Source organism: Salmo salar, chromosome 07 (assembly GCF_965601325.2).
Source record: "Salmo salar chromosome 07, fSalSal1, whole genome shotgun sequence".
Classification (NCBI taxonomy): domain Eukaryota; kingdom Metazoa; phylum Chordata; class Actinopteri; order Salmoniformes; family Salmonidae; genus Salmo; species Salmo salar.
Genome location: NC_138297.1, coordinates 7,552,399 through 7,570,011, shown reverse-complemented (window position 1 = coordinate 7,570,011; position 17,613 = coordinate 7,552,399). Strand labels below are relative to the sequence as shown.

Below are 17,613 nucleotides of genomic sequence, written 5' to 3'. Positions count from 1 at the left end.
TGATTCTTTTTTTTTACTGTTTCTATCAGTTCGTATAGGTCATGCTATAACACCATGCCCCAGATGCCTAAAAAACTGGCCTCCCATGCCAGGGATTGTGAGTTTAATTCTTGTCAGGGGTGGCTGAAAACAGAGTGTCCCAGCGGAAGCGTGCTGGGCCCATAACCCAGAGGCCTATAGATTGAAACCATCCTCTGCAATCCATTTTTATTTTCAGAAGTGAACTGCAACCAGGGATAAAAAAAAGCATAATATCAATGGCATGTCTCAGTGCCCTCCGTGGGTTGAAGCAGAGTGGCGCTGCGGAAACGTGATGGGCCCAGAGGTTGATGGATGAAACCATCCTCTGCAATCCATTTTTATTTTTAGAAATTAATTGCAACCATAAATAAAAAATAGCATAATTTCATGGGCATGTCTCAGTGCCCTCTGTGATTCTTTGTTTGACTGCTTCTGTCAGTTTGTATAGGTCACACTGATTACAGAGGTGCAGCGGTAGCGTGATGGCCCCGTAACCCAGAGGTCGATGGATCGAAACCACTCTCTGCTATCAAGATAGATTTTGGCAAGTACCCTAGTGGCCTAATGGATAAGGCACTGGCCTTCTAAGCCAGGGATTGTGGGTTCGAGTCCCATCTGGGGTGGATGAAGGCAGTTTGGGAAAGAAGAAGAGAGTTCATGTAACAAAGATGTTGAAGCTATTGAATTTTTAGAAAGGAAGTGCAAATAGAGATTAACAAAAAGTATACTTTCATGGGCATGTCTCTCTGCCCTTCGTGATTCTTTTTTTGAATCTGCTTCTATCAGTTCGTAGAGGTCATGCTGATCACACAGTGCCACAGTGGCCTAAGAAACTGGCCTCCTAATCCATGTATTGTGAGTTCAAGTATTATTTTGGGGTGCCTGAAAGTGGAGTGATGAAGTGCAAGTATGCTGAGCAGTTAACCCAGTGATTTATGGATCGAAACCATCCTCTTCTATCCAGTTTGTTTTCAGCAAACAGAAATATAAAAACTGCTAACAATCTTTCTTTTTACAAATTAATTGCAACCAGCGTTCAAAAAAAGCAAAATATCATGGGCATGTCTCAGTGCCCTACGTGATTCTTTTTTTTACTGTTTCTATAAGTTCGTATAGGTCATGCTATAACACCATGCCCCAGATGCCTAAAAAACTGGCCTCCCATGCCAGGGATTGTGAGTTTAATTCTTGTCAGGGGCGGCTGCAGAGTTTCCCAGCGGAAGCGTGCTGGGCCCATAACCCAGAGGTCGATGGATGGAAACCATCCTCTGCTATCCAGTTTTATTTTTAGCAATGAAGTGCAACCATAAATCAAAAAAAGCATAATTTCATGGGCAAAGCATAATTTCATGGGCATTTCTCATTGCCTTCCATTATATATTTTCCTTACTGCTTCTATCAGTTCGTATAGGTCATTCTATCTTCGCAGTGCCCCAGTGGCCTAATGGATAAGGCACTGGCCTCCTAAGCCAGGGATTGAGGGTTCGAGTCCCTTCTGGGGTGGGTTGTGGCGCTGTGGAAACGTGCTGGGCCCAGAGGTCGATGAACTGAAGCCATCCTCAGCTAACAATTTTTATTTTTAGAAATTAATTGCAACCAGCGATCAAAAAAAGCATAATATCTTCGGCATGTCTCATTGCCCTTGGTGATTCTTTTTTTTTACTGTTTCTATCAGTTCGTATAGGTCATGCTATAACACCATGCCCCAGATGCCTAAAAAACTGGCCTCCCATGCCAGGGATTGTGAGTTTAATTCTTGTCAGGGGTGGCTGAAAACAGAGTGTCCCAGCGGAAGCGTGCTGGGCCCATAACCCAGAGGCCTATAGATTGAAACCATCCTCTGCAATCCATTTTTATTTTCAGAAGTGAACTGCAACCAGGGATAAAAAAAAGCATAATATCAATGGCATGTCTCAGTGCCCTCCGTGGGTTGAAGCAGAGTGGCGCTGCGGAAACGTGATGGGCCCAGAGGTTGATGGATGAAACCATCCTCTGCAATCCATTTTTATTTTTAGAAATTAATTGCAACCATAAATAAAAAATAGCATAATTTCATGGGCATGTCTCAGTGCCCTCTGTGATTCTTTGTTTGACTGCTTCTGTCAGTTTGTATAGGTCACACTGATTACAGAGGTGCAGCGGTAGCGTGATGGCCCCGTAACCCAGAGGTCGATGGATCGAAACCACTCTCTGCTATCAAGATAGATTTTGGCAAGTACCCTAGTGGCCTAATGGATAAGGCACTGGCCTTCTAAGCCAGGGATTGTGGGTTCGAGTCCCATCTGGGGTGGATGAAGGCAGTTTGGGAAAGAAGAAGAGAGTTCATGTAACAAAGATGTTGAAGCTATTGAATTTTTAGAAAGGAAGTGCAAATAGAGATTAACAAAAAGTATACTTTCATGGGCATGTCTCTCTGCCCTTCGTGATTCTTTTTTTGAATCTGCTTCTATCAGTTCGTAGAGGTCATGCTGATCACACAGTGCCACAGTGGCCTAAGAAACTGGCCTCCTAATCCATGTATTGTGAGTTCAAGTATTATTTTGGGGTGCCTGAAAGTGGAGTGATGAAGTGCAAGTATGCTGAGCAGTTAACCCAGTGATTTATGGATCGAAACCATCCTCTTCTATCCAGTTTGTTTTCAGCAAACAGAAATATAAAAACTGCTAACAATCTTTCTTTTTACAAATTAATTGCAACCAGCGTTCAAAAAAAGCAAAATATCATGGGCATGTCTCAGTGCCCTACGTGATTCTTTTTTTTACTGTTTCTATAAGTTCGTATAGGTCATGCTATAACACCATGCCCCAGATGCCTAAAAAACTGGCCTCCCATGCCAGGGATTGTGAGTTTAATTCTTGTCAGGGGCGGCTGCAGAGTTTCCCAGCGGAAGCGTGCTGGGCCCATAACCCAGAGGTCGATGGATGGAAACCATCCTCTGCTATCCAGTTTTATTTTTAGCAATGAAGTGCAACCATAAATCAAAAAAAGCATAATTTCATGGGCAAAGCATAATTTCATGGGCATTTCTCATTGCCTTCCATTATATATTTTCCTTACTGCTTCTATCAGTTCGTATAGGTCATTCTATCTTCGCAGTGCCCCAGTGGCCTAATGGATAAGGCACTGGCCTCCTAAGCCAGGGATTGAGGGTTCGAGTCCCTTCTGGGGTGGGTTGTGGCGCTGTGGAAACGTGCTGGGCCCAGAGGTCGATGAACTGAAGCCATCCTCAGCTAACAATTTTTATTTTTAGAAATTAATTGCAACCAGCGATCAAAAAAAGCATAATATCTTCGGCATGTCTCATTGCCCTTGGTGATTCTTTTTTTTTACTGTTTCTATCAGTTCGTATAGGTCATGCTATAACACCATGCCCCAGATGCCTAAAAAACTGGCCTCCCATGCCAGGGATTGTGAGTTTAATTCTTGTCAGGGGTGGCTGAAAACAGAGTGTCCCAGCGGAAGCGTGCTGGGCCCATAACCCAGAGGCCTATAGATTGAAACCATCCTCTGCAATCCATTTTTATTTTCAGAAGTGAACTGCAACCAGGGATAAAAAAAAGCATAATATCAATGGCATGTCTCAGTGCCCTCCGTGGGTTGAAGCAGAGTGGCGCTGCGGAAACGTGATGGGCCCAGAGGTTGATGGATGAAACCATCCTCTGCAATCCATTTTTATTTTTAGAAATTAATTGCAACCATAAATAAAAAATAGCATAATTTCATGGGCATGTCTCAGTGCCCTCTGTGATTCTTTGTTTGACTGCTTCTGTCAGTTTGTATAGGTCACACTGATTACAGAGGTGCAGCGGTAGCGTGATGGCCCCGTAACCCAGAGGTCGATGGATCGAAACCACTCTCTGCTATCAAGATAGATTTTGGCAAGTACCCTAGTGGCCTAATGGATAAGGCACTGGCCTTCTAAGCCAGGGATTGTGGGTTCGAGTCCCATCTGGGGTGGATGAAGGCAGTTTGGGAAAGAAGAAGAGAGTTCATGTAACAAAGATGTTGAAGCTATTGAATTTTTAGAAAGGAAGTGCAAATAGAGATTAACAAAAAGTATACTTTCATGGGCATGTCTCTCTGCCCTTCGTGATTCTTTTTTTGAATCTGCTTCTATCAGTTCGTAGAGGTCATGCTGATCACACAGTGCCACAGTGGCCTAAGAAACTGGCCTCCTAATCCATGTATTGTGAGTTCAAGTATTATTTTGGGGTGCCTGAAAGTGGAGTGATGAAGTGCAAGTATGCTGAGCAGTTAACCCAGTGATTTATGGATCGAAACCATCCTCTTCTATCCAGTTTGTTTTCAGCAAACAGAAATATAAAAACTGCTAACAATCTTTCTTTTTACAAATTAATTGCAACCAGCGTTCAAAAAAAGCAAAATATCATGGGCATGTCTCAGTGCCCTACGTGATTCTTTTTTTTACTGTTTCTATAAGTTCGTATAGGTCATGCTATAACACCATGCCCCAGATGCCTAAAAAACTGGCCTCCCATGCCAGGGATTGTGAGTTTAATTCTTGTCAGGGGCGGCTGCAGAGTTTCCCAGCGGAAGCGTGCTGGGCCCATAACCCAGAGGTCGATGGATGGAAACCATCCTCTGCTATCCAGTTTTATTTTTAGCAATGAAGTGCAACCATAAATCAAAAAAAGCATAATTTCATGGGCAAAGCATAATTTCATGGGCATTTCTCATTGCCTTCCATTATATATTTTCCTTACTGCTTCTATCAGTTCGTATAGGTCATTCTATCTTCGCAGTGCCCCAGTGGCCTAATGGATAAGGCACTGGCCTCCTAAGCCAGGGATTGAGGGTTCGAGTCCCTTCTGGGGTGGGTTGTGGCGCTGTGGAAACGTGCTGGGCCCAGAGGTCGATGAACTGAAGCCATCCTCAGCTAACAATTTTTATTTTTAGAAATTAATTGCAACCAGCGATCAAAAAAAGCATAATATCTTCGGCATGTCTCATTGCCCTTGGTGATTCTTTTTTTTTACTGTTTCTATCAGTTCGTATAGGTCATGCTATAACACCATGCCCCAGATGCCTAAAAAACTGGCCTCCCATGCCAGGGATTGTGAGTTTAATTCTTGTCAGGGGTGGCTGAAAACAGAGTGTCCCAGCGGAAGCGTGCTGGGCCCATAACCCAGAGGCCTATAGATTGAAACCATCCTCTGCAATCCATTTTTATTTTCAGAAGTGAACTGCAACCAGGGATAAAAAAAAGCATAATATCAATGGCATGTCTCAGTGCCCTCCGTGGGTTGAAGCAGAGTGGCGCTGCGGAAACGTGATGGGCCCAGAGGTTGATGGATGAAACCATCCTCTGCAATCCATTTTTATTTTTAGAAATTAATTGCAACCATAAATAAAAAATAGCATAATTTCATGGGCATGTCTCAGTGCCCTCTGTGATTCTTTGTTTGACTGCTTCTGTCAGTTTGTATAGGTCACACTGATTACAGAGGTGCAGCGGTAGCGTGATGGCCCCGTAACCCAGAGGTCGATGGATCGAAACCACTCTCTGCTATCAAGATAGATTTTGGCAAGTACCCTAGTGGCCTAATGGATAAGGCACTGGCCTTCTAAGCCAGGGATTGTGGGTTCGAGTCCCATCTGGGGTGGATGAAGGCAGTTTGGGAAAGAAGAAGAGAGTTCATGTAACAAAGATGTTGAAGCTATTGAATTTTTAGAAAGGAAGTGCAAATAGAGATTAACAAAAAGTATACTTTCATGGGCATGTCTCTCTGCCCTTCGTGATTCTTTTTTTGAATCTGCTTCTATCAGTTCGTAGAGGTCATGCTGATCACACAGTGCCACAGTGGCCTAAGAAACTGGCCTCCTAATCCATGTATTGTGAGTTCAAGTATTATTTTGGGGTGCCTGAAAGTGGAGTGATGAAGTGCAAGTATGCTGAGCAGTTAACCCAGTGATTTATGGATCGAAACCATCCTCTTCTATCCAGTTTGTTTTCAGCAAACAGAAATATAAAAACTGCTAACAATCTTTCTTTTTACAAATTAATTGCAACCAGCGTTCAAAAAAAGCAAAATATCATGGGCATGTCTCAGTGCCCTACGTGATTCTTTTTTTTACTGTTTCTATAAGTTCGTATAGGTCATGCTATAACACCATGCCCCAGATGCCTAAAAAACTGGCCTCCCATGCCAGGGATTGTGAGTTTAATTCTTGTCAGGGGCGGCTGCAGAGTTTCCCAGCGGAAGCGTGCTGGGCCCATAACCCAGAGGTCGATGGATGGAAACCATCCTCTGCTATCCAGTTTTATTTTTAGCAATGAAGTGCAACCATAAATCAAAAAAAGCATAATTTCATGGGCAAAGCATAATTTCATGGGCATTTCTCATTGCCTTCCATTATATATTTTCCTTACTGCTTCTATCAGTTCGTATAGGTCATTCTATCTTCGCAGTGCCCCAGTGGCCTAATGGATAAGGCACTGGCCTCCTAAGCCAGGGATTGAGGGTTCGAGTCCCTTCTGGGGTGGGTTGTGGCGCTGTGGAAACGTGCTGGGCCCAGAGGTCGATGAACTGAAGCCATCCTCAGCTAACAATTTTTATTTTTAGAAATTAATTGCAACCAGCGATCAAAAAAAGCATAATATCTTCGGCATGTCTCATTGCCCTTGGTGATTCTTTTTTTTTACTGTTTCTATCAGTTCGTATAGGTCATGCTATAACACCATGCCCCAGATGCCTAAAAAACTGGCCTCCCATGCCAGGGATTGTGAGTTTAATTCTTGTCAGGGGTGGCTGAAAACAGAGTGTCCCAGCGGAAGCGTGCTGGGCCCATAACCCAGAGGCCTATAGATTGAAACCATCCTCTGCAATCCATTTTTATTTTCAGAAGTGAACTGCAACCAGGGATAAAAAAAAGCATAATATCAATGGCATGTCTCAGTGCCCTCCGTGGGTTGAAGCAGAGTGGCGCTGCGGAAACGTGATGGGCCCAGAGGTTGATGGATGAAACCATCCTCTGCAATCCATTTTTATTTTTAGAAATTAATTGCAACCATAAATAAAAAATAGCATAATTTCATGGGCATGTCTCAGTGCCCTCTGTGATTCTTTGTTTGACTGCTTCTGTCAGTTTGTATAGGTCACACTGATTACAGAGGTGCAGCGGTAGCGTGATGGCCCCGTAACCCAGAGGTCGATGGATCGAAACCACTCTCTGCTATCAAGATAGATTTTGGCAAGTACCCTAGTGGCCTAATGGATAAGGCACTGGCCTTCTAAGCCAGGGATTGTGGGTTCGAGTCCCATCTGGGGTGGATGAAGGCAGTTTGGGAAAGAAGAAGAGAGTTCATGTAACAAAGATGTTGAAGCTATTGAATTTTTAGAAAGGAAGTGCAAATAGAGATTAACAAAAAGTATACTTTCATGGGCATGTCTCTCTGCCCTTCGTGATTCTTTTTTTGAATCTGCTTCTATCAGTTCGTAGAGGTCATGCTGATCACACAGTGCCACAGTGGCCTAAGAAACTGGCCTCCTAATCCATGTATTGTGAGTTCAAGTATTATTTTGGGGTGCCTGAAAGTGGAGTGATGAAGTGCAAGTATGCTGAGCAGTTAACCCAGTGATTTATGGATCGAAACCATCCTCTTCTATCCAGTTTGTTTTCAGCAAACAGAAATATAAAAACTGCTAACAATCTTTCTTTTTACAAATTAATTGCAACCAGCGTTCAAAAAAAGCAAAATATCATGGGCATGTCTCAGTGCCCTACGTGATTCTTTTTTTTACTGTTTCTATAAGTTCGTATAGGTCATGCTATAACACCATGCCCCAGATGCCTAAAAAACTGGCCTCCCATGCCAGGGATTGTGAGTTTAATTCTTGTCAGGGGCGGCTGCAGAGTTTCCCAGCGGAAGCGTGCTGGGCCCATAACCCAGAGGTCGATGGATGGAAACCATCCTCTGCTATCCAGTTTTATTTTTAGCAATGAAGTGCAACCATAAATCAAAAAAAGCATAATTTCATGGGCAAAGCATAATTTCATGGGCATTTCTCATTGCCTTCCATTATATATTTTCCTTACTGCTTCTATCAGTTCGTATAGGTCATTCTATCTTCGCAGTGCCCCAGTGGCCTAATGGATAAGGCACTGGCCTCCTAAGCCAGGGATTGAGGGTTCGAGTCCCTTCTGGGGTGGGTTGTGGCGCTGTGGAAACGTGCTGGGCCCAGAGGTCGATGAACTGAAGCCATCCTCAGCTAACAATTTTTATTTTTAGAAATTAATTGCAACCAGCGATCAAAAAAAGCATAATATCTTCGGCATGTCTCATTGCCCTTGGTGATTCTTTTTTTTTACTGTTTCTATCAGTTCGTATAGGTCATGCTATAACACCATGCCCCAGATGCCTAAAAAACTGGCCTCCCATGCCAGGGATTGTGAGTTTAATTCTTGTCAGGGGTGGCTGAAAACAGAGTGTCCCAGCGGAAGCGTGCTGGGCCCATAACCCAGAGGCCTATAGATTGAAACCATCCTCTGCAATCCATTTTTATTTTCAGAAGTGAACTGCAACCAGGGATAAAAAAAAGCATAATATCAATGGCATGTCTCAGTGCCCTCCGTGGGTTGAAGCAGAGTGGCGCTGCGGAAACGTGATGGGCCCAGAGGTTGATGGATGAAACCATCCTCTGCAATCCATTTTTATTTTTAGAAATTAATTGCAACCATAAATAAAAAATAGCATAATTTCATGGGCATGTCTCAGTGCCCTCTGTGATTCTTTGTTTGACTGCTTCTGTCAGTTTGTATAGGTCACACTGATTACAGAGGTGCAGCGGTAGCGTGATGGCCCCGTAACCCAGAGGTCGATGGATCGAAACCACTCTCTGCTATCAAGATAGATTTTGGCAAGTACCCTAGTGGCCTAATGGATAAGGCACTGGCCTTCTAAGCCAGGGATTGTGGGTTCGAGTCCCATCTGGGGTGGATGAAGGCAGTTTGGGAAAGAAGAAGAGAGTTCATGTAACAAAGATGTTGAAGCTATTGAATTTTTAGAAAGGAAGTGCAAATAGAGATTAACAAAAAGTATACTTTCATGGGCATGTCTCTCTGCCCTTCGTGATTCTTTTTTTGAATCTGCTTCTATCAGTTCGTAGAGGTCATGCTGATCACACAGTGCCACAGTGGCCTAAGAAACTGGCCTCCTAATCCATGTATTGTGAGTTCAAGTATTATTTTGGGGTGCCTGAAAGTGGAGTGATGAAGTGCAAGTATGCTGAGCAGTTAACCCAGTGATTTATGGATCGAAACCATCCTCTTCTATCCAGTTTGTTTTCAGCAAACAGAAATATAAAAACTGCTAACAATCTTTCTTTTTACAAATTAATTGCAACCAGCGTTCAAAAAAAGCAAAATATCATGGGCATGTCTCAGTGCCCTACGTGATTCTTTTTTTTACTGTTTCTATAAGTTCGTATAGGTCATGCTATAACACCATGCCCCAGATGCCTAAAAAACTGGCCTCCCATGCCAGGGATTGTGAGTTTAATTCTTGTCAGGGGCGGCTGCAGAGTTTCCCAGCGGAAGCGTGCTGGGCCCATAACCCAGAGGTCGATGGATGGAAACCATCCTCTGCTATCCAGTTTTATTTTTAGCAATGAAGTGCAACCATAAATCAAAAAAAGCATAATTTCATGGGCAAAGCATAATTTCATGGGCATTTCTCATTGCCTTCCATTATATATTTTCCTTACTGCTTCTATCAGTTCGTATAGGTCATTCTATCTTCGCAGTGCCCCAGTGGCCTAATGGATAAGGCACTGGCCTCCTAAGCCAGGGATTGAGGGTTCGAGTCCCTTCTGGGGTGGGTTGTGGCGCTGTGGAAACGTGCTGGGCCCAGAGGTCGATGAACTGAAGCCATCCTCAGCTAACAATTTTTATTTTTAGAAATTAATTGCAACCAGCGATCAAAAAAAGCATAATATCTTCGGCATGTCTCATTGCCCTTGGTGATTCTTTTTTTTTACTGTTTCTATCAGTTCGTATAGGTCATGCTATAACACCATGCCCCAGATGCCTAAAAAACTGGCCTCCCATGCCAGGGATTGTGAGTTTAATTCTTGTCAGGGGTGGCTGAAAACAGAGTGTCCCAGCGGAAGCGTGCTGGGCCCATAACCCAGAGGCCTATAGATTGAAACCATCCTCTGCAATCCATTTTTATTTTCAGAAGTGAACTGCAACCAGGGATAAAAAAAAGCATAATAGCAATGGCATGTCTCAGTGCCCTCCGTGGGTTGAAGCAGAGTGGCGCTGCGGAAACGTGATGGGCCCAGAGGTTGATGGATGAAACCATCCTCTGCAATCCATTTTTATTTTTAGAAATTGATTGCAACCATAAATAAAAAATAGCATAATTTCATGGGCATGTCTCAGTGCCCTCTGTGATTCTTTGTTTGACTGCTTCTGTCAGTTTGTATAGGACACACTGATTACAGAGGTGCAGCGGTAGCGTGATGGCCCCGTAACCCAGAGGTCGATGGATCGAAACCACTCTCTGCTATCAAGATAGATTTTGGCAAGTACCCTAGTGGCCTAATGGATAAGGCACTGGCCTTCTAAGCCAGGGATTGTGGGTTCGAGTCCCATCTGGGGTGGATGAAGGCAGTTTGGGAAAGAAGAAGAGAGTTCATGTAACAAAGATGTTGAAGCTATTGAATTTTTAGAAAGGAAGTGCAAATAGAGATTAACAAAAAGTATACTTTCATGGGCATGTCTCTCTGCCCTTCGTGATTCTTTTTTTGAATCTGCTTCTATCAGTTCGTAGAGGTCATGCTGATCACACAGTGCCACAGTGGCCTAAGAAACTGGCCTCCTAATCCATGTATTGTGAGTTCAAGTATTATTTTGGGGTGCCTGAAAGTGGAGTGATGAAGTGCAAGTATGCTGAGCAGTTAACCCAGTGATTTATGGATCGAAACCATCCTCTTCTATCCAGTTTGTTTTCAGCAAACAGAAATATAAAAACTGCTAACAATCTTTCTTTTTACAAATTAATTGCAACCAGCGTTCAAAAAAAGCAAAATATCATGGGCATGTCTCAGTGCCCTACGTGATTCTTTTTTTTACTGTTTCTATAAGTTCGTATAGGTCATGCTATAACACCATGCCCCAGATGCCTAAAAAACTGGCCTCCCATGCCAGGGATTGTGAGTTTAATTCTTGTCAGGGGCGGCTGCAGAGTTTCCCAGCGGAAGCGTGCTGGGCCCATAACCCAGAGGTCGATGGATGGAAACCATCCTCTGCTATCCAGTTTTATTTTTAGCAATGAAGTGCAACCATAAATCAAAAAAAGCATAATTTCATGGGCAAAGCATAATTTCATGGGCATTTCTCATTGCCTTCCATTATATATTTTCCTTACTGCTTCTATCAGTTCGTATAGGTCATTCTATCTTCGCAGTGCCCCAGTGGCCTAATGGATAAGGCACTGGCCTCCTAAGCCAGGGATTGAGGGTTCGAGTCCCTTCTGGGGTGGGTTGTGGCGCTGTGGAAACGTGTTTGGCCCAGAGGTCGATGAACTGAAGCCATCCTCAGCTAACAATTTTTATTTTTAGAAATTAATTGCAACCAGCGATCAAAAAAAGCATAATATCTTCGGCATGTCTCATTGCCCTTGGTGATTCTTTTTTTTTACTGTTTCTATCAGTTCGTATAGGTCATGCTATAACACCATGCCCCAGATGCCTAAAAAACTGGCCTCCCATGCCAGGGATTGTGAGTTTAATTCTTGTCAGGGGTGGCTGAAAACAGAGTGTCCCAGCGGAAGCGTGCTGGGCCCATAACCCAGAGGCCTATAGATTGAAACCATCCTCTGCAATCCATTTTTATTTTCAGAAATGAACTGCAACCAGGGATAAAAAAAAGCATAATAGCAATGGCATGTCTCAGTGCCCTCCGTGGGTTGAAGCAGAGTGGCGCTGCGGAAACGTGATGGGCCCAGAGGTTGATGGATGAAACCATCCTCTGCAATCCATTTTTATTTTTAGAAATTGATTGCAACCATAAATAAAAAATAGCATAATTTCATGGGCATGTCTCAGTGCCCTCTGTGATTCTTTGTTTGACTGCTTCTGTCAGTTTGTATAGGACACACTGATTACAGAGGTGCAGCGGTAGCGTGATGGCCCCCGTAACCCAGAGGTCGATGGATCGAAACCACTCTCTGCTATCAAGATAGTTTTTGGCAAGTACCCTAGTGGCCAAATGGATAAGGCCCTGGCCTTCTAAGCCAGGTATTGTGGGTTCGAGTCCCATCTGGGGTGGATGAAGGCAGTTTGGGAAAGAAGAAGAGAGTTCATGTAACAAAGATGTTTAAGCTATTGAATTTTTAGAAAGGAAGTGCAAATAGAGATTAACAAAAAGTATACTTTCATGGGCATGTCTCTCTGCCCTTCGTGATTCTTTTTTTGAATCTGCTTCTATCAGTTCGTATAGGTCATGCTGATCACACAGTGCCACAGTGGCCTAAGAAACTGGCCTCCTAATCCATGTATTGTGAGTTCAAGTATTATTTTGGGGTGCCTGAAAGTGGAGTGATGAAGTGCAAGTATGCTGAGCAGTTAACCCAGTGATTTATGGATCGAAACCATCCTCTTCTATCCAGTTTGTTTTCAGCAAACAGAAATATAAAAACTGCTAACAATCTTTCTTTTTACAAATTAATTGCAACCAGCGTTCAAAAAAAGCAAAATATCATGGGCATGTCTCAGTGCCCTACGTGATTCTTTTTTTTACTGTTTCTATAAGTTCGTATAGGTCATGCTATAACACCATGCCCCAGATGCCTAAAAAACTGGCCTCCCATGCCAGGGATTGTGAGTTTAATTCTTGTCAGGGGCGGCTGCAGAGTTTCCCAGCGGAAGCGTGCTGGGCCCATAACCCAGAGGTCGATGGATGGAAACCATCCTCTGCTATCCAGTTTTATTTTTAGCAATGAAGTGCAACCATAAATCAAAAAAAGCATAATTTCATGGGCAAAGCATAATTTCATGGGCATTTCTCATTGCCTTCCATTATATATTTTCCTTACTGCTTCTATCAGTTCGTATAGGTCATTCTATCTTCGCAGTGCCCCAGTGGCCTAATGGATAAGGCACTGGCCTCCTAAGCCAGGGATTGAGGGTTTGAGTCCCTTCTGAGGTGGATGAAGGCAGTTTGGGAAAGAAGAAGAGAGTTCATGTAACAAAGATGTAGAAGCTATTGAATTTTTAGAAAGGAAGTGCAAATAGAGATTAACAAAAAGTATACTTTCATGGGCATGTCTCTCTGCCCTTCGTGATTCTTTTTTTGAATCTGCTTCTATCAGTTCGTAGAGGTCATGCTGATCACACAGTGCCACAGTGGCCTAAGAAACTGGCCTCCTAATCCATGTATTGTGAGTTCAAGTATTATTTTGGGGTGCCTGAAAGTGGAGTGATGAAGTGCAAGTATGCTGAGCAGTTAACCCAGTGATTTATGGATCGAAACCATCCTCTTCTATCCAGTTTGTTTTCAGCAAACAGAAATATAAAAACTGCTAACAATCTTTCTTTTTACAAATTAATTGCAACCAGCGTTCAAAAAAAGCAAAATATCATGGGCATGTCTCAGTGCCCTACGTGATTCTTTTTTTTACTGTTTCTATAAGTTCGTATAGGTCATGCTATAACACCATGCCCCAGATGCCTAAAAAACTGGCCTCCCATGCCAGGGATTGTGAGTTTAATTCTTGTCAGGGGCGGCTGCAGAGTTTCCCAGCGGAAGCGTGCTGGGCCCATAACCCAGAGGTCGATGGATGGAAACCATCCTCTGCTATCCAGTTTTATTTTTAGCAATGAAGTGCAACCATAAATCAAAAAAAGCATAATTTCATGGGCAAAGCATAATTTCATGGGCATTTCTCATTGCCTTCCATTATATATTTTCCTTACTGCTTCTATCAGTTCGTATAGGTCATTCTATCTTCGCAGTGCCCCAGTGGCCTAATGGATAAGGCACTGGCCTCCTAAGCCAGGGATTGAGTGTTCGAGTCCCTTCTGAGGTGGGTTGTGGCGCTGTGGAAACGTGTTTGGCCCAGAGGTCGATGAACTGAAGCCATCCTCAGCTAACAATTTTTATTTTTAGAAATTAATTGCAACCAGCGATCAAAAAAAGCATAATATCTTCGGCATGTCTCATTGCCCTTGGTGATTCTTTTTTTTTACTGTTTCTATCAGTTCGTATAGGTCATGCTATAACACCATGCCCCAGATGCCTAAAAAACTGGCCTCCCATGCCAGGGATTGTGAGTTTAATTCTTGTCAGGGGTGGCTGAAAACAGAGTGTCCCAGCGGAAGCGTGCTGGGCCCATAACCCAGAGGCCTATAGATTGAAACCATCCTCTGCAATCCATTTTTATTTTCAGAAATGAACTGCAACCAGGGATAAAAAAAAGCATAATAGCAATGGCATGTCTCAGTGCCCTCCGTGGGTTGAAGCAGAGTGGCGCTGCGGAAACGTGATGGGCCCAGAGGTTGATGGATGAAACCATCCTCTGCAATCCATTTTTATTTTTAGAAATTGATTGCAACCATAAATAAAAAATAGCATAATTTCATGGGCATGTCTCAGTGCCCTCTGTGATTCTTTGTTTGACTGCTTCTGTCAGTTTGTATAGGACACACTGATTACAGAGGTGCAGCGGTAGCGTGATGGCCCCGTAACCCAGAGGTCGATGGATCGAAACCACTCTCTGCTATCAAGATAGCTTTTGGCAAGTACCCTAGTGGCCTAATCGATAAGGCCCTGGCCTTCTAAACCAGGGATTGTGGGTTCGAGTTCCATCTGGGGTGGATGAAGGCAGTTTGGGAAAGAAGAAGAGAGTTCATGTAACAAAGATGTTGAAGCTATTGAATTTTTCGAAAGGAAGTGCAAATAGAGATGAACAAAAAGTATACTTTCATGGGCATGTCTCTCTGCCCTTCGTGATTCTTTTTTTAAATCTGCTTCTATCAGTTCTTATAGGTCATGCTGATCACACAGTGCCACAGTGGCCTAAGAAACTGGCCTCCTAATCCATGTATTGTGAGTTCAAGTATTATTTTGGGGTGCCTGAAAGTGGAGTGATGAAGTGCAAGTATGCTGAGCAGTTAACCCAGTGATTTATGGATCGAAACCATCCTCTTCTATCCAGTTTGTTTTCAGCAAACAGAAATATAAAAACTGCTAACAATCTTTATTTTTACAAATTAATTGCAACCAGCGTTCAAAAAAAGCTAGAAGAAGAGAATTCATGTAACAAAGATGTTGAAACTATTGAATTTTTAGAAATGAAGTGCAAATAGGGATTAACAAAAAGTATACTTTCATGGGCATGTCTCTCTGCCCTTCGTGAATCTTTTTTTTAATCTGCTTCTATCAGTTCGTATAGGTCATGCTGATCACACAGTGCCACAGTGGCCTAAGAAACTGGCCTCCTAATCCATGTATTGTGAGTTCAAGTATTATTTTGGGGTGCCTGAAAGTGGAGTGATGAAGTGCAAGTATGCTGAGCAGTTAACCCAGTAATTTATTGATCGAAACCATCCTCTTCTATCCAGTTTGTTTTCAGCAAACAGAAATATAAAAACTGCTAACAATCTTTATTTTTACAAATTAATTGCAACCAGCGTTCAAAAAAAGCAAAATATCATGGGCATGTCTCAGTGCCCTACGTGATTCTTTTTTTTACTGTTTCTATAAGTTCGTATAGGTCATGCTATAACACCATGCCCCAGATGCCTAAAAAACTGGCCTCCCATGCCAGGGATTGTGAGTTTAATTCTTGTCAGGGGCGGCTGCAGAGTTTCCCAGCGGAAGCGTGCTGGGCCCATAACCCAGAGGTCGATGGATGGAAACCATCCTCTGCTATCCAGTTTTATTTTTAGCAATGAAGTGCAACCATAAATGAAAAAAAGCATAATTTCATGGGCAAAGCATAATTTCATGGGCATTTCTCATTGCCTTCCATTATATATTTTCCTTACTGCTTCTATCAGTTCGTATAGGTCACTCTATCTTCGCAGTGCCCCAGTGGCCTAATGGATAAGGCACTGACCTCCTAAGCCAGGGATTGAGGGTTCGAGTCCCTTCTGGGGTGGGTTGTGGTGCTGTGGAAATGTGCTGGGCCCAGAGGTCGATGAACTGAAACCATCCTCAGCTAAGAATTTTTATTTTTAGAAATTAATTGCAACCAGCGATCAAAAAAAGCGTAATATCTTCGGCATGTCTCATTGCCCTTGGTGATTCTTTTTTTTTACTGTTTCTATCAGTTCGTATAGGTCATGCTATTACACCATGCCCCAGATGCATAAAAAAACTGGCCTCCCAAGCCAGAGATTGTGAGTTTAAGTCTTGTCAGGGGTGGCTGAAAACAGAGTGTCCCAGCGGAAGCGTGCTGGGCCCATAACCCAGAGGCCTATAGATTGAAACCATCCTCTGCAATCCATTTTTATTTTCAGAAATGAACTGCAACCAGGGATAAAAAAAAGCATAATAGCAATGGCATGTCTCAGTGCCCTCCGTGGGTTGAAGCAGAGTGGCGCTGCGGAAACGTGATGGGCCCAGAGGTTGATGGATGAAACCATCCTCTGCAATCCATTTTTATTTTTAGAAATTGATTGCAACCATAAATAAAAAATAGCATAATTTCATGGGCATGTCTCAGTGCCCTCTGTGATTCTTTGTTTGACTGCTTCTGTCAGTTTGTATAGGACACACTGATTACAGAGGTGCAGCGGTAGCGTGATGGCCCCGTAACCCAGAGGTCGATGGATCGAAACCACTCTCTGCTATCAAGATAGCTTTCGGCAAGTACCCTAGTGGCCTAATCGATAAGGCCCTGGCCTTCTAAGCCAGGGATTGTGGGTTCGAGTTCCATCTGGGGTGGATGAAGGCAGTTTGGGAAAGAAGAAGAGAGTTCATGTAACAAAGATGTTGAAGCTATTGAATTTTTCGAAAGGAAGTGCAAATAGAGATGAACAAAAAGTATACTTTCATGGGCATGTCTCTCTGCCCTTCGTGATTCTTTTTTTAAATCTGCTTCTATCAGTTCTTATAGGTCATGCTGATCACACAGTGCCACAGTGGCCTAAGAAACTGGCCTCCTAATCCATGTATTGTGAGTTCAAGTATTATTTTGGGGTGCCTGAAAGTGGAGTGATGAAGTGCAAGTATGCTGAGCAGTTAACCCAGTGATTTATGGATCGAAACCATCCTCTTCTATCCAGTTTGTTTTCAGCAAACAGAAATATAAAAACTGCTAACAATCTTTATTTTTACAAATTAATTGCAACCAGCGTTCAAAAAAAGCAAAATATCATGGGCATGTCTCAGTGCCCTATGTGATTATTTTTTTTACTGTTTCTATCAGTTCGTATAGGTCATGCTATTACACCATGCCCCAGATGCCTAAAAAACTGGCCTCCCAAGCCAGAGATTGTGAGTTTAAGTCTTGTCAGGGGTGGCTGAAAACAGAGTGTCCCAGCAGAAGCGTGCTGGGCCCATAACCCAGAGGCCTATAGATTGAAACCATCCTCTGCAATCCATTTTTATTTTCAGAAATTA

The 17,613-nt window shown here is 43.0% G+C and overlaps 15 non-coding genes across 15 annotated transcripts; all 15 read left to right on the top strand.

Annotated features, from left to right (window-relative positions):
- Positions 1-571: 571 nt before the first annotated feature.
- Positions 572-644, top strand: trnar-ucu (transfer RNA arginine (anticodon UCU)). The gene has a single exon. It is a non-coding gene; the product is annotated as a tRNA-Arg (tRNA).
- Positions 645-1,451: 807 nt separating this feature from the next.
- Positions 1,452-1,524, top strand: trnar-ccu (transfer RNA arginine (anticodon CCU)). The gene has a single exon. It is a non-coding gene; the product is annotated as a tRNA-Arg (tRNA).
- Positions 1,525-2,238: 714 nt separating this feature from the next.
- Positions 2,239-2,311, top strand: trnar-ucu (transfer RNA arginine (anticodon UCU)). The gene has a single exon. It is a non-coding gene; the product is annotated as a tRNA-Arg (tRNA).
- An 807-nt stretch (positions 2,312-3,118) lies between these two features.
- Positions 3,119-3,191, top strand: trnar-ccu (transfer RNA arginine (anticodon CCU)). Its single transcript has one exon. It is a non-coding gene; the product is annotated as a tRNA-Arg (tRNA).
- Positions 3,192-3,905: 714 nt separating this feature from the next.
- trnar-ucu (transfer RNA arginine (anticodon UCU)) lies at positions 3,906-3,978 on the top strand. The gene has a single exon. It is a non-coding gene; the product is annotated as a tRNA-Arg (tRNA).
- An 807-nt stretch (positions 3,979-4,785) lies between these two features.
- trnar-ccu (transfer RNA arginine (anticodon CCU)) lies at positions 4,786-4,858 on the top strand. The gene has a single exon. It is a non-coding gene; the product is annotated as a tRNA-Arg (tRNA).
- Positions 4,859-5,572: 714 nt separating this feature from the next.
- Positions 5,573-5,645, top strand: trnar-ucu (transfer RNA arginine (anticodon UCU)). Its single transcript has one exon. It is a non-coding gene; the product is annotated as a tRNA-Arg (tRNA).
- An 807-nt stretch (positions 5,646-6,452) lies between these two features.
- Positions 6,453-6,525, top strand: trnar-ccu (transfer RNA arginine (anticodon CCU)). Its single transcript has one exon. It is a non-coding gene; the product is annotated as a tRNA-Arg (tRNA).
- A 714-nt stretch (positions 6,526-7,239) lies between these two features.
- Positions 7,240-7,312, top strand: trnar-ucu (transfer RNA arginine (anticodon UCU)). The gene has a single exon. It is a non-coding gene; the product is annotated as a tRNA-Arg (tRNA).
- An 807-nt stretch (positions 7,313-8,119) lies between these two features.
- On the top strand, positions 8,120-8,192 carry trnar-ccu (transfer RNA arginine (anticodon CCU)). The gene has a single exon. It is a non-coding gene; the product is annotated as a tRNA-Arg (tRNA).
- Positions 8,193-8,906: 714 nt separating this feature from the next.
- Positions 8,907-8,979, top strand: trnar-ucu (transfer RNA arginine (anticodon UCU)). Its single transcript has one exon. It is a non-coding gene; the product is annotated as a tRNA-Arg (tRNA).
- An 807-nt stretch (positions 8,980-9,786) lies between these two features.
- trnar-ccu (transfer RNA arginine (anticodon CCU)) lies at positions 9,787-9,859 on the top strand. Its single transcript has one exon. It is a non-coding gene; the product is annotated as a tRNA-Arg (tRNA).
- Positions 9,860-10,573: 714 nt separating this feature from the next.
- On the top strand, positions 10,574-10,646 carry trnar-ucu (transfer RNA arginine (anticodon UCU)). Its single transcript has one exon. It is a non-coding gene; the product is annotated as a tRNA-Arg (tRNA).
- Positions 10,647-11,453: 807 nt separating this feature from the next.
- Positions 11,454-11,526, top strand: trnar-ccu (transfer RNA arginine (anticodon CCU)). The gene has a single exon. It is a non-coding gene; the product is annotated as a tRNA-Arg (tRNA).
- A 4,548-nt stretch (positions 11,527-16,074) lies between these two features.
- Positions 16,075-16,147, top strand: trnar-ccu (transfer RNA arginine (anticodon CCU)). Its single transcript has one exon. It is a non-coding gene; the product is annotated as a tRNA-Arg (tRNA).
- Positions 16,148-17,613: the final 1,466 nt, after the last annotated feature.